At 45.4% G+C, this 15137-nt stretch overlaps 2 long non-coding RNA genes across 2 annotated transcripts; both read right to left on the reverse strand.

The window, feature by feature from the left end:
• Window positions 1-78: 78 nt before the first annotated feature.
• On the reverse strand, window positions 79-5138 carry LOC140693885 (uncharacterized). The gene is made up of 3 exons (XR_012069593.1): window positions 4912-5138; window positions 1647-1719; window positions 79-272 (listed from the first exon to the last, which is right to left on the reverse strand). It is a non-coding gene; the product is annotated as an uncharacterized lncRNA (long non-coding RNA).
• Window positions 5139-5363: 225 nt separating this feature from the next.
• Window positions 5364-10423, reverse strand: LOC140693886 (uncharacterized). The gene is made up of 3 exons (XR_012069594.1): window positions 10197-10423; window positions 6932-7004; window positions 5364-5557 (listed from the first exon to the last, which is right to left on the reverse strand). It is a non-coding gene; the product is annotated as an uncharacterized lncRNA (long non-coding RNA).
• Between the last annotated feature and the right edge of the window lie 4714 nt (window positions 10424-15137).

A 15137-nucleotide genomic window follows, 5' to 3' on the forward strand; every position in this document is an offset into this window, starting at 1 on the left:
GTTGAAGTCGACTTTATGGGAGACACGAAGAGAAGCTGGCCGAAAATATGGCTGCACGGATTGAGGAGAGATGCGAACACATTGATGAGAGATGTTCTGCTACAATAGAGAATACTGGCCTGGAGACAGCTGTAGAGGATAGCAGGCTCGAAAGGCATTCATGAGACATATTGAACCTCGCTGATACTAGCAGAAACATACGGAGGGCCACCGTGGACTGGAGGAAGTTCCTCAATTCTCTGCTCCAAGAACGGGTCCAAGATCTCTGACGTCTAAAGAGAAGAGATGGCAGAGATGATAAAAACGCTCATGTTCTTGAAAGAGGTCAGATAATCCACACGACCCAAGGGGCAATTCCAAGCCATTCAGATCAAAGTGCACCAAGCCCAGGTAAGCCTTTTCCCAGGTTTGGGCCTAGCTATCAAGCACTTGCTCTTCCCTCCCCTCCACTCAGGCATCCATTTGGAGGGATCAGTACCTGAGCTGCAATGAAGCCAGTAAGAGAAGAGCAAGCCCCTCCTAGAATCAGAGTTCCTCTAGCTTCATCCTCTGTGAACAACAGGGAACCCCATAAAGGTCAAATACTCTCGTATGAAATAGATAGGAATTGAATACTTAGCTCCCACAAAGAAACGATGGCCTTCCGCTAGAGTCAGCAAATGCTGGGTTCATGTCTTCTCTGGGGTGAAGGGAGTGTGGTAAGTGAGGGGAATCTTTGACTGAACTTGAATCTGTATTAGGCCTCCGTTTTTCAAGACAGTCTAGGTACATATTAGAAGTCAGATAGTGAACGGAACTGTAAAAGTCGCCAATGACATGAAAGACACAGCTTATGTGGACCGTCTTTCAATTGAGTCAAGCCCCCGGGGGCAATCGATCATGGGGGTGCAGACTTGGTTGCATTCAAGTGCTTTACCCAACATGATCGGATGATTAAGCGTTCTCATCACTGATAGAAGAACACCTGGTTCTCAGTAGCCTAGCATAGCTGCAGCAGGCTTCTCATAGCTATAATGCCTCTAGGTTCTTTGGATTCAAAGCTAAATGTATATATTTAGTTCGTTTCCTCTTGTATTTTCCTTGAGAGGGATGTTACACCTTGAAATGCCAACATTGACCAGTAGGTGTCATCGGGAGTAAAGGGCACCACATGCACAAGTGAATCCAAGCTTGGGGGTTATTTCATGTTTCCATTAGTTATTTCATGGTTCCTGTTGGTTTCGGAGGCTTCAACAGTAAAGAGTTGACATGACCCCTTTAAAAGTTCGGACTGCTAGTTTGCATTCTATCTGTCTATGTTTTCCTTAGAGCTGACAAAATGTTACCGAAATTGACAAGTCGGGCTTCTAGGTCGAATTAGTATGTTTCAGAAACTAACTTCATTTTCGTATAACTCCCAAAACATTTATATATATTCTATTAAATTTTTAGAGACTGCAAATGAGATATCAACACAATGTCAAAACTGGAGTCTTCGGACAATCCCTCCCACCACGGCTGTATAGAAACAAAGAGATAAAAAAAAAATCACATTTCTGTGAAATGTATCTGGAAAGTGTTGATTCATCGATGCCCAGTTGACAGAGAAGCAGTGCAACCTGCGCTCACTCGCTCCCATGAACACAGCAATGGAAACATCCACTCACCCAGCCCTTGGCACAGGACACTTGCCGAAGAGAGGCCTGTTACTTCCAAAGACAGGATGAGGCCTCAGAACACCTGGAAGCAGGAGAAGGAAAAGCAGGGAATGGATACCAGTGCATGGTCTGAGCCCTGTTGATGGAGCAGTAAAGGTGAAACTCTCTTTAACTTGGACGCACACTCTCAAGCGGACAGGAGACATGGGATTGAAGGTGATGCGCTGAGTGTTAGAAGAGTGCACAGCAGATGCTTGGCTGACAGAACGCAAAGAATCCAGTGCAAAATATCCCCACATTTGATTCTGAGACCAAGCTCCGAGCTGCCAAATTTGAGGTAGCAGAGGCAGGGTTCAGGGAGGGATAGGGCTACGGATGATGGCACACGCTGAGTCTCAGGGATCTGGAGTGCGTTGTGGGATGTGGTGGGTCCTATCAAGAGAGCAAACCGACCTGTGACCCCAATGAGCAAGCAACCACCCTGGCGCACGCAGTTGAAATTATCGATATGTCCCATGGCCACACCCAGTGCATCTGCATTACCAGAGATCAATTTGGTCTTTTTGCCAATAGAGCATGTGTGGGGCTGAATCAGAGATATTGTGCATCGGGTCTGAGGGATCCAGGGGGCCTTGGGTTTGAATTCAGAATGAAAAGCCTTAGGATCTGCTACATTCATAACCTGGGCTGTGATTATGGTTTGGTTTGAGGCACAGGATGTGCAACAGCTCTGTGGTTGCCTTCGTGCACCCGTGCCACAAGGATGAGAGGACAAGGAAGTGTGGTCCAAGACCACAGCGTGAGAAGAGGAAGGATTTCCTTCAGTTTATCGCTCAAAAGCGGATGCTACATTTTGGATGGCACCGGCACGGTTCGGCAGCGAGGACACCAAGTTCGGGCTGCGGGATCATTCCAGCAGGCCCTGATGTGTGACATCCATAGATATGCTTCCACTGGTGTTTCTGTAGACAGAGAAGCTCTTGGAAGAACTGGTTTCAGTGGGACATTCCCGTGGCACTACAAAGCACAAGCGCACTCACACTCTGCTCTTCTAGAAACACTCCAAAATAACATAGAGTAGAATGCAGAGCTGAGAACCTTTAGAAGCTCCATTTCCACCAGAGGAAGTGTCCTGTGCTCTTTCAGATTTGTGAGATAAGCGTAATCAAAATGAGGTTATCCTAATCGAAATAGTATGGGGCATTCATCACAACAAAGGCAACACCAGCAATTGGAGATAGACCAGACAACACACACAGGAACAGGACATGGCATCAATGTCTAGGAAAATTTGTCCTCACAGAAATCCCATGCAATTGTGTAGAGCCAAGAGTCTAAACTTTTCACTTAACCAAGCCCTAGAAGTCTACATTAGATACCTGAAATTACCTGACCAGTAGAGATGAAGAAATACAGTAAAAGGAAAAGGAAGTACCATTTTCAGTTCCAAAGAGATTGAAGGCCCTAAAGATAAGCTTTCAGACAACTAGACTGCAAAACGCTCTCCAGAGCAAGTATTGAAAATGGAGGTGAGGGAAACACTGAAGAACAACAGTGTCTCAGAATCACAAAAGGCAGAATACCAGAAAAGGGGAAGAGAAAGCCTAAAGACGAGCCAAATAATATCAGAAAACTCAGTGGATGAGAAAATATCAGGGCTAACATTCCGTCCTAAGCAGACTAGATATTGCAGAGGGATGCGTGAATGACTTTGAAGACAGGGGAACAGACATCCCTCGGTCAGAAGCACACATAGGAAAGCAAGTGCAAACCAATGAAAACATCACTGTTGAATCCTGGTTTATGAGAGGCATGAAAGACTAAAATTCGAAAGAGTCCCAGATGGAAAAGCAAGAGATAAAGAAACAAACAATGTTTGAAAAGTTATGTGTAGAAAAATCAGACTGAAACTTGCTGAAAGCCAAGATAGAATCATCTAGGCGAATTCAGGAAGTACACAGCGTCCAAAAGAGGTGGAATCCCAATAGACTTAGCAGCAGCTGTATGATCCAAATCAACAAAGTTCATGAGCATCCCAGTGATTTAAAATGCGCCTGGAGGAAAGCAACATAGTCACAAGAGAACCTCCAGAGGGGTTTCAGCTGCTATCTCAGCAGCAATATTGCAGGACAGGGAGGAGTGCCAGGACATAGACCATAGCTTGAATGGCAAAATGCTGCCATCTAGGGTAGCCTATGCCACATGACCACCATTAGTAATAACAGCAGAGCAAGAGAATGCCACAGACCTGCAAATCTTAAAAGAATTCAGCAGTTCGAAACTTATCCTAACAGATAGGTTGAGAATTCTCCCCTGAAGGGATAAGCAGCAAGATGAAATGGAAAGAAGAAAACCCTTATTGGAAATGCAAGAAGAGCATGAGTGGAAAAGAAGAAACAAGAAGAAAGCAAGGAGGACATCAAAACCCTAAAGATGGGAGAGGGAAGCAGGAAATCATAGGGGATTGGAAGCACTATCTTAAGGGAGTCAGCTTATATGACTCTCTGTTGGAAGCAAACGGAGAGATGCATGGCCTGACGTGTTTGCAAAACAAACGAGAAGCAGACCAAGAAAGAATCAAACAAACAAACCACACAAAAAGGGTAGGGTAACATGAATATTCAAAAGAAATTACTCAAGGTGATGTCAAGGATCATTCAGTACGCATCGACCCAGTATCGCGGCTTGAATGTACTCAGCACACCTGTATTCGGAAATCAGAGGCGTGCATTTATATTCGTAAATATTGTTTCATATGAGCATATCGTGACCTAACCCAAATGCCGATTAGGAATCCAATGGATTCCTAGTCCGTGATATAGACTTGCAAGTCTTCCAACAGGATGAATGAATGCCATATTCTACACTACGTCGAGAAGAAATGGCACAAGCCTATAACAAGGAAAAGTAGCTCCGCAAAAGTGTACTAAGATCAAAAGAGACAGGCAGTAAAGTGCACATTGGGGATTGTATCATTCCTAGGAATTTCAGCCCCCTTGAAACAAATGGATAGATGTCCCGTGAATGCGGGTGTTTCAGCAGAAATCAACCGACGGCTATGTATTGCGGGTGTGCCCATATTACAGGAAGAATAGTTTCCCTTAGTGGGTCTCTGTGTACTGTGAACTGTTAGAAAGTTTAAAGACGTGTGAAACATTCAACTGAAAATGGACACACTTCTTCCCTCCGTTGCTACAGTGCATACAGATCTGAACAAAAGGAAAGAGGGAAGAACAAAGGCCCATGGGACGCTAGTGGGTAGAATCACATTTACCTTAGGAACCTCTCGCCGGATGCAGCCCCTCCCCCAACACTGACAAGATGCAGCAGCCATTGGGGATGGCAGTTAGCGGTTGGATTCCAGGTGGAATGTTGGTGTGTACCGCGAGGCTTGTTGTGGCTGGTGGATCCTAGGTAACCGGGCAGAGTTCTGTGGGTGGATCAGTGCGATGGAGGGGCTGCCGCCCTCTGTGGAGCTTGGCTTAGGTCTTTGGTCCGGGAAGCTGTGTCAGTTCGAGATACTGCTGCTGCCCAAAGACCTGAGTTCACGGCTCAGTTTCCAGAACCTGAAAGGGCAGACAGTGGAAGATCTGCCTGTCTTCAGCTTACTGGAGAGGCTCCGAGGTCCTTTCAGACTTGCCCAGTCCTGTTGAAGTCGACTTTATGGGAGACACGAAGAGAAGCTGGCCGAAAATATGGCTGCACGGATTGAGGAGAGATGCGAACACATTGATGAGAGATGTTCTGCTACAATAGAGAATACTGGCCTGGAGACAGCTGTAGAGGATAGCAGGCTCGAAAGGCATTCATGAGACATATTGAACCTCGCTGATACTAGCAGAAACATACGGAGGGCCACCGTGGACTGGAGGAAGTTCCTCAATTCTCTGCTCCAAGAACGGGTCCAAGATCTCTGACGTCTAAAGAGAAGAGATGGCAGAGATGATAAAAACGCTCATGTTCTTGAAAGAGGTCAGATAATCCACACGACCCAAGGGGCAATTCCAAGCCATTCAGATCAAAGTGCACCAAGCCCAGGTAAGCCTTTTCCCAGGTTTGGGCCTAGCTATCAAGCACTTGCTCTTCCCTCCCCTCCACTCAGGCATCCATTTTGAGGGATCAGTACCTGAGCTGCAATGAAGCCAGTAAGAGAAGAGCAAGCCCCTCCTAGAATCAGAGTTCCTCTAGCTTCATCCTCTGTGAACAACAGGGAACCCCATAAAGGTCAAATACTCTCGTATGAAATAGATAGGAATTGAATACTTAGCTCCCACAAAGAAACGATGGCCTTCCGCTAGAGTCAGCAAATGCTGGGTTCATGTCTTCTCTGGGGTGAAGGGAGTGTGGTAAGTGAGGGGAATCTTTGACTGAACTTGAATCTGTATTAGGCCTCCGTTTTTCAAGACAGTCTAGGTACATATTAGAAGTCAGATAGTGAACGGAACTGTAAAAGTCACCAATGACATGAAAGACACAGCTTATGTGGACCGTCTTTCAATTGAGTCAAGCCCCCGGGGGCAATCGATCATGGGGGTGCAGACTTGGTTGCATTCAAGTGCTTTACCCAACATGATCGGATGATTAAGCGTTCTCATCACTGATAGAAGAACACCTGGTTCTCAGTAGCCTAGCATAGCTGCAGCAGGCTTCTCATAGCTATAATGCCTCTAGGTTCTTTGGATTCAAAGCTAAATGTATATATTTAGTTCGTTTCCTCTTGTATTTTCCTTGAGAGGGATGTTACACCTTGAAATGCCAACATTGACCAGTAGGTGTCATCGGGAGTAAAGGGCACCACATGCACAAGTGAATCCAAGCTTGGGGGTTATTTCATGTTTCCATTAGTTATTTCATGGTTCCTGTTGGTTTCGGAGGCTTCAACAGTAAAGAGTTGACATGACCCCTTTAAAAGTTCGGACTGCTAGTTTGCATTCTATCTGTCTATGTTTTCCTTAGAGCTGACAAAATGTTACCGAAATTGACAAGTCGGGCTTCTAGGTCGAATTAGTATGTTTCAGAAACTAACTTCATTTTCGTATAACTCCCAAAACATTTATATATATTCTATTAAATTTTTAGAGACTGCAAATGAGATATCAACACAATGTCAAAACTGGAGTCTTCGGACAATCCCTCCCACCACGGCTGTATAGAAACAAAGAGATAAAAAAAAAATCACATTTCTGTGAAATGTATCTGGAAAGTGTTGATTCATCGATGCCCAGTTGACAGAGAAGCAGTGCAACCTGCGCTCACTCGCTCCCATGAACACAGCAATGGAAAATTCCACTCACCCAGCCCTTGGCACAGGACACTTGCCGAAGAGAGGCCTGTTACTTCCAAAGACAGGATGAGGCCTCAGAACACCTGGAAGCAGGAGAAGGAAAAGCAGGGAATGGATACCAGTGCATGGTCTGAGCCCTGTTGATGGAGCAGTAAAGGTGAAACTCTCTTTAACTTGGACGCACACTCTCAAGCGGACAGGAGACATGGGATTGAAGGTGATGCGCTGAGTGTTAGAAGAGTGCACAGCAGATGCTTGGCTGACAGAACGCAAAGAATCCAGTGCAAAATATCCCCACAGTTGATTCTGAGACCAAGCTCCGAGCTGCCAAATTTGAGGTAGCAGAGGCAGCGTTCAGGGAGGGATAGGGCTACGGATGATGGCACACGCTGAGTCTCAGGGATCTGGAGTGCGTTGTGGGATGTGGTGGGTCCTATCAAGAGAGCAAACCGACCTGTGACCCCAATGAGCAAGCAACCACCCTGGCGCACGCAGTTGAAATTATCGATATGTCCCATGGCCACACCCAGTGCATCTGCAGGACCAGAGACCAATTTGGTCTTTTTGCCAATAGAGCATGTGTGGGGCTGAATCAGAGATATTGTGCATCGGGTCTGAGGGATCCAGGGGGCCTTGGGTTTGAATTCAGAATGAAAAGCCTTAGGATCTGCTACATTCATAACCTGGGCTGTGATTATGGTTTGGTTTGAGGCACAGGATGTGCAACAGCTCTGTGGTTGCCTTCGTGCACCCGTGCCACAAGGATGAGAGGACAAGGAAGTGTGGTCCAAGACCACAGCGTGAGAAGAGGAAGGATTTCCTTCAGTTTATCGCTCAAAAGCGGATGCTACATTTTGGATGGCACCGGCACGGTTCGGCAGCGAGGACACCAAGTTCGGGCTGCGGGATCATTCCAGCAGGCCCTGATGTGTGACATCCATAGATATGCTTCCACTGGTGTTTCTGTAGACAGAGAAGCTCTTGGAAGAACTGGTTTCAGTGGGACATTCCCGTGGCACTACAAAGCACAAGCGCACTCACACTCTGCTCTTCTAGAAACACTCCAAAATAACATAGAGTAGAATGCAGAGCTGAGAACCTTTAGAAGCTCCATTTCCACCAGAGGAAGTGTCCTGTGCTCTTTCAGATTTGTGAGATAAGCGTAATCAAAATGAGGTTATCCTAATCGAAATAGTATGGGGCATTCATCACAACAAAGGCAACACCAGCAATTGGAGATAGACCAGACAACACACACAGGAACAGGACATGGCATCAATGTCTAGGAAAATTTGTCCTCACAGAAATCCCATGCAATTGTGTAGAGCCAAGAGTCTAAACTTTTCACTTAACCAAGCCCTAGAAGTCTACATTAGATACCTGAAATTACCTGACCAGTAGAGATGAAGAAATACAGTAAAAGGAAAAGGAAGTACCATTTTCAGTTCCAAAGAGATTGAAGGCCCTAAAGATAAGCTTTCAGACAACTAGACTGCAAAACGCTCTCCAGAGCAAGTATTGAAAATGGAGGTGAGGGAAACACTGAAGAACAACAGTGTCTCAGAATCACAAAAGGCAGAATACCAGAAAAGGGGAAGAGAAAGCCTAAAGACGAGCCAAATAATATCAGAAAACTCAGTGGATGAGAAAATATCAGGGCTAACATTCCGTCCTAAGCAGACTAGATATTGCAGAGGGATGCGTGAATGACTTTGAAGACAGGGGAACAGACATCCCTCGGTCAGAAGCACACATAGGAAAGCAAGTGCAAACCAATGAAAACATCACTGTTGAATCCTGGTTTATGAGAGGCATGAAAGACTAAAATTCGAAAGAGTCCCAGATGGAAAAGCAAGAGATAAAGAAACAAACAATGTTTGAAAAGTTATGTGTAGAAAAATCAGACTGAAACTTGCTGAAAGCCAAGATAGAATCATCTAGGCGAATTCAGGAAGTACACAGCGTCCAAAAGAGGTGGAATCCCAATAGACTTAGCAGCAGCTGTATGATCCAAATCAACAAAGTTCATGAGCATCCCAGTGATTTAAAATGCGCCTGGAGGAAAGCAACATAGTCACAAGAGAACCTCCAGAGGGGTTTCAGCTGCTATCTCAGCAGCAATATTGCAGGACAGGGAGGAGTGCCAGGACATAGACCATAGCTTGAATGGCAAAATGCTGCCATCTAGGGTAGCCTATGCCACATGACCACCATTACTAATAACAGCAGAGCAAGAGAATGCCACAGACCTGCAAATCTTAAAAGAATTCAGCAGTTCGAAACTTATCCTAACAGATAGGTTGAGAATTCTCCCCTGAAGGGATAAGCAGCAAGATGAAATGGAAAGAAGAAAACCCTTATTGGAAATGCAAGAAGAGCATGAGTGGAAAAGAAGAAACAAGAAGAAAGCAAGGAGGACATCAAAACCCTAAAGATGGGAGAGGGAAGCAGGAAATCATAGGGGATTGGAAGCACTATCTTAAGGGAGTCAGCTTATATGACTCTCTGTTGGAAGCAAACGGAGAGATGCATGGCCTGACGTGTTTGCAAAACAAACGAGAAGCAGACCAAGAAAGAATCAAACAAACAAACAACACAAAAAGGGTAGGGTAACATGAATATTCAAAAGAAATTACTCAAGGTGATGTCAAGGATCATTCAGTACGCATCGACCCAGTATCGCGGCTTGAATGTACTCAGCACACCTGTATTCGGAAATCAGAGGCGTGCATTTATATTCGTAAATATTGTTTCATATGAGCATATCGTGACCTAACCCAAATGCCGATTAGGAATCCAATGGATTCCTAGTCCGTGATATAGACTTGCAAGTCTTCCAACAGGATGAATGAATGCCATATTCTACACTACGTCGAGAAGAAATGGCACAAGCCTATAACAAGGAAAAGTAGCTCCGCAAAAGTGTACTAAGATCAAAAGAGACAGGCAGTAAAGTGCACATTGGGGATTGTATCATTCCTAGGAATTTCAGCCCCCTTGAAACAAATGGATAGATGTCCCGTGAATGCGGGTGTTTCAGCAGAAATCAACCGACGGCTATGTATTGCGGGTGTGCCCATATTACAGGAAGAATAGTTTCCCTTAGTGGGTCTCTGTGTACTGTGAACTGTTAGAAAGTTTAAAGACGTGTGAAACATTCAACTGAAAATGGACACACTTCTTCCCTCCGTTGCTACAGTGCATACAGATCTGAACAAAAGGAAAGAGGGAAGAACAAAGGCCCATGGGACGCTAGTGGGTAGAATCACATTTACCTTAGGAACCTCTCGCCGGATGCAGCCCCTCCCCCAACACTGACAAGATGCAGCAGCCATTGGGGATGGCAGTTAGCGGTTGGATTCCAGGTGGAATGTTGGTGTGTACCGCGAGGCTTGTTGTGGCTGGTGGATCCTAGGTAACCGGGCAGAGTTCTGTGGGTGGATCAGTGCGATGGAGGGGCTGCCGCCCTCTGTGGAGCTTGGCTTAGGTCTTTGGTCCGGGAAGCTGTGTCAGTTCGAGATACTGCTGCTGCCCAAAGACCTGAGTTCACGGCTCAGTTTCCAGAACCTGAAAGGGCAGACAGTGGAAGATCTGCCTGTCTTCAGCTTACTGGAGAGGCTCCGAGGTCCTTTCAGACTTGCCCAGTCCTGTTGAAGTCGACTTTATGGGAGACACGAAGAGAAGCTGGCCGAAAATATGGCTGCACGGATTGAGGAGAGATGCGAACACATTGATGAGAGATGTTCTGCTACAATAGAGAATACTGGCCTGGAGACAGCTGTAGAGGATAGCAGGCTCGAAAGGCATTCATGAGACATATTGAACCTCGCTGATACTAGCAGAAACATACGGAGGGCCACCGTGGACTGGAGGAAGTTCCTCAATTCTCTGCTCCAAGAACGGGTCCAAGATCTCTGACGTCTAAAGAGAAGAGATGGCAGAGATGATAAAAACGCTCATGTTCTTGAAAGAGGTCAGATAATCCACACGACCCAAGGGGCAATTCCAAGCCATTCAGATCAAAGTGCACCAAGCCCAGGTAAGCCTTTTCCCAGGTTTGGGCCTAGCTATCAAGCACTTGCTCTTCCCTCCCCTCCACTCAGGCATCCATTTTGAGGGATCAGTACCTGAGCTGCAATGAAGCCAGTAAGAGAAGAGCAAGCCCCTCCTAGAATCAGAGTTCCTCTAGCTTCATCCTCTGTGAACAACAGGGAACCCCATAAAGGTCAAATACTCTCGTATGAAATAGATAGGAATTGAATACTTAGCTCCCACAAAGAAACGATGGCCTTCCGCTAGATTCAGCAAATGCTGGGTTCATGTCTTCTCTGGGGTGAAGGGAGTGTGGTAAGTGAGGGGAATCTTTGACTGAACTTGAATCTGTATTAGGCCTCCGTTTTTCAAGACAGTCTAGGTACATATTAGAAGTCAGATAGTGAACGGAACTGTAAAAGTCACCAATGACATGAAAGACACAGCTTATGTGGACCGTCTTTCAATTGAGTCAAGCCCCCGGGGGCAATCGATCATGGGGGTGCAGACTTGGTTGCATTCAAGTGCTTTACCCAACATGATCGGATGATTAAGCGTTCTCATCACTGATAGAAGAACACCTGGTTCTCAGTAGCCTAGCATAGCTGCAGCAGGCTTCTCATAGCTATAATGCCTCTAGGTTCTTTGGATTCAAAGCTAAATGTATATATTTAGTTCGTTTCCTCTTGTATTTTCCTTGAGAGGGATGTTACACCTTGAAATGCCAACATTGACCAGTAGGTGTCATCGGGAGTAAAGGGCACCACATGCACAAGTGAATCCAAGCTTGGGGGTTATTTCATGTTTCCATTAGTTATTTCATGGTTCCTGTTGGTTTCGGAGGCTTCAACAGTAAAGAGTTGACATGACCCCTTTAAAAGTTCGGACTGCTAGTTTGCATTCTATCTGTCTATGTTTTCCTTAGAGCTGACAAAATGTTACCGAAATTGACAAGTCGGGCTTCTAGGTCGAATTAGTATGTTTCAGAAACTAACTTCATTTTCGTATAACTCCCAAAACATTTATATATATTCTATTAAATTTTTAGAGACTGCAAATGAGATATCAACACAATGTCAAAACTGGAGTCTTCGGACAATCCCTCCCACCACGGCTGTATAGAAACAAAGAGATAAAAAAAAAATCACATTTCTGTGAAATGTATCTGGAAAGTGTTGATTCATCGATGCCCAGTTGACAGAGAAGCAGTGCAACCTGCGCTCACTCGCTCCCATGAACACAGCAATGGAAACATCCACTCACCCAGCCCTTGGCACAGGACACTTGCCGAAGAGAGGCCTGTTACTTCCAAAGACAGGATGAGGCCTCAGAACACCTGGAAGCAGGAGAAGGAAAAGCAGGGAATGGATACCAGTGCATGGTCTGAGCCCTGTTGATGGAGCAGTAAAGGTGAAACTCTCTTTAACTTGGACGCACACTCTCAAGCGGACAGGAGACATGGGACTGAAGGTGATGCGCTGAGTGTTAGAAGAGTGCACAGCAGATGCTTGGCTGACAGAACGCAAAGAATCCAGTGCAAAATATCCCCACAGTTGATTCTGAGACCAAGCTCCGAGCTGCCAAATTTGAGGTAGCAGAGGCAGCGTTCAGGGAGGGATAGGGCTACGGATGATGGCACACGCTGAGTCTCAGGGATCTGGAGTGCGTTGTGGGATGTGGTGGGTCCTATCAAGAGAGCAAACCGACCTGTGACCCCAATGAGCAAGCAACCACCCTGGCGCACGCAGTTGAAATTATCGATATGTCCCATGGCCACACCCAGTGCATCTGCAGGACCAGAGACCAATTTGGTCTTTTTGCCAATAGAGCATGTGTGGGGCTGAATCAGAGATATTGTGCATCGGGTCTGAGGGATCCAGGGGGCCTTGGGTTTGAATTCAGAATGAAAAGCCTTAGGATCTGCTACATTCATAACCTGGGCTGTGATTATGGTTTGGTTTGAGGCACAGGATGTGCAACAGCTCTGTGGTTGCCTTCGTGCACCCGTGCCACAAGGATGAGAGGACAAGGAAGTGTGGTCCAAGACCACAGCGTGAGAAGAGGAAGGATTTCCTTCAGTTTATCGCTCAAAAGCGGATGCTACATTTTGGATGGCACCGGCACGGTTCGGCAGCGAGGACACCAAGTTCGGGCTGCGGGATCATTCCAGCAGGCCCTGATGTGTGACATCCATAGATATGCTTCCACTGGTGTTTCTGTAGACAGAGAAGCTCTTGGAAGAACTGGTTTCAGTGGGACATTCCCGTGGCACTACAAAGCACAAGCGCACTCACACTCTGCTCTTCTAGAAACACTCCAAAATAACATAGAGTAGAATGCAGAGCTGAGAACCTTTAGAAGCTCCATTTCCACCAGAGGAAGTGTCCTGTGCTCTTTCAGATTTGTGAGATAAGCGTAATCAAAATGAGGTTATCCTAATCGAAATAGTATGGGGCATTCATCACAACAAAGGCAACACCAGCAATTGGAGATAGACCAGACAACACACACAGGAACAGGACATGGCATCAATGTCTAGGAAAATTTGTCCTCACAGAAATCCCATGCAATTGTGTAGAGCCAAGAGTCTAAACTTTTCACTTAACCAAGCCCTAGAAGTCTACATTAGATACCTGAAATTACCTGACCAGTAGAGATGAAGAAATACAGTAAAAGGAAAAGGAAGTACCATTTTCAGTTCCAAAGAGATTGAAGGCCCTAAAGATAAGCTTTCAGACAACTAGACTGCAAAACGCTCTCCAGAGCAAGTATTGAAAATGGAGGTGAGGGAAACACTGAAGAACAACAGTGTCTCAGAATCACAAAAGGCAGAATACCAGAAAAGGGGAAGAGAAAGCCTAAAGACGAGCCAAATAATATCAGAAAACTCAGTGGATGAGAAAATATCAGGGCTAACATTCCGTCCTAAGCAGACTAGATATTGCAGAGGGATGCGTGAATGACTTTGAAGACAGGGGAACAGACATCCCTCGGTCAGAAGCACACATAGGAAAGCAAGTGCAAACCAATGAAAACATCACTGTTGAATCCTGGTTTATGAGAGGCATGAAAGACTAAAATTCGAAAGAGTCCCAGATGGAAAAGCAAGAGATAAAGAAACAAACAATGTTTGAAAAGTTATGTGTAGAAAAATCAGACTGAAACTTGCTGAAAGCCAAGATAGAATCATCTAGGCGAATTCAGGAAGTACACAGCGTCCAAAAGAGGTGGAATCCCAATAGACTTAGCAGCAGCTGTATGATCCAAATCAACAAAGTTCATGAGCATCCCAGTGATTTAAAATGCGCCTGGAGGAAAGCAACATAGTCACAAGAGAACCTCCAGAGGGGTTTCAGCTGCTATCTCAGCAGCAATATTGCAGGACAGGGAGGAGTGCCAGGACATAGACCATAGCTTGAATGGCAAAATGCTGCCATCTAGGGTAGCCTATGCCACATGACCACCATTACTAATAACAGCAGAGCAAGAGAATGCCACAGACCTGCAAATCTTAAAAGAATTCAGCAGTTCGAAACTTATCCTAACAGATAGGTTGAGAATTCTCCCCTGAAGGGATAAGCAGCAAGATGAAATGGAAAGAAGAAAACCCTTATTGGAAATGCAAGAAGAGCATGAGTGGAAAAGAAGAAACAAGAAGAAAGCAAGGAGGACATCAAAACCCTAAAGATGGGAGAGGGAAGCAGGAAATCATAGGGGATTGGAAGCACTATCTTAAGGGAGTCAGCTTATATGACTCTCTGTTGGAAGCAAACGGAGAGATGCATGGCCTGACGTGTTTGCAAAACAAACGAGAAGCAGACCAAGAAAGAATCAAACAAACAAACCACACAAAAAGGGTAGGGTAACATGAATATTCAAAAGAAATTACTCAAGGTGATGTCAAGGATCATTCAGTACGCATCGACCCAGTATCGCGGCTTGAATGTACTCAGCACACCTGTATTCGGAAATCAGAGGCGTGCATTTATATTCGTAAATATTGATTCATATGAGCATATCGTGACCTAACCCAAATGCCGACTTGGAATCCAATGGATTCCTAGTCCGTGATATAGACTTGCAAGTCTTCCAACAGGATGAATGAATGCCATATTCTACACTACGTCGAGAAGAAATGGCACAAGCCTATAACAAGGAAAAGTAGCTCCGCAAAAGTGTACTAA

This window comes from Vicugna pacos, unplaced genomic scaffold, assembly GCF_048564905.1.
Source record: "Vicugna pacos unplaced genomic scaffold, VicPac4 scaffold_20, whole genome shotgun sequence".
Classification (NCBI taxonomy): Eukaryota; Metazoa; Chordata; class Mammalia; order Artiodactyla; family Camelidae; genus Vicugna; species Vicugna pacos.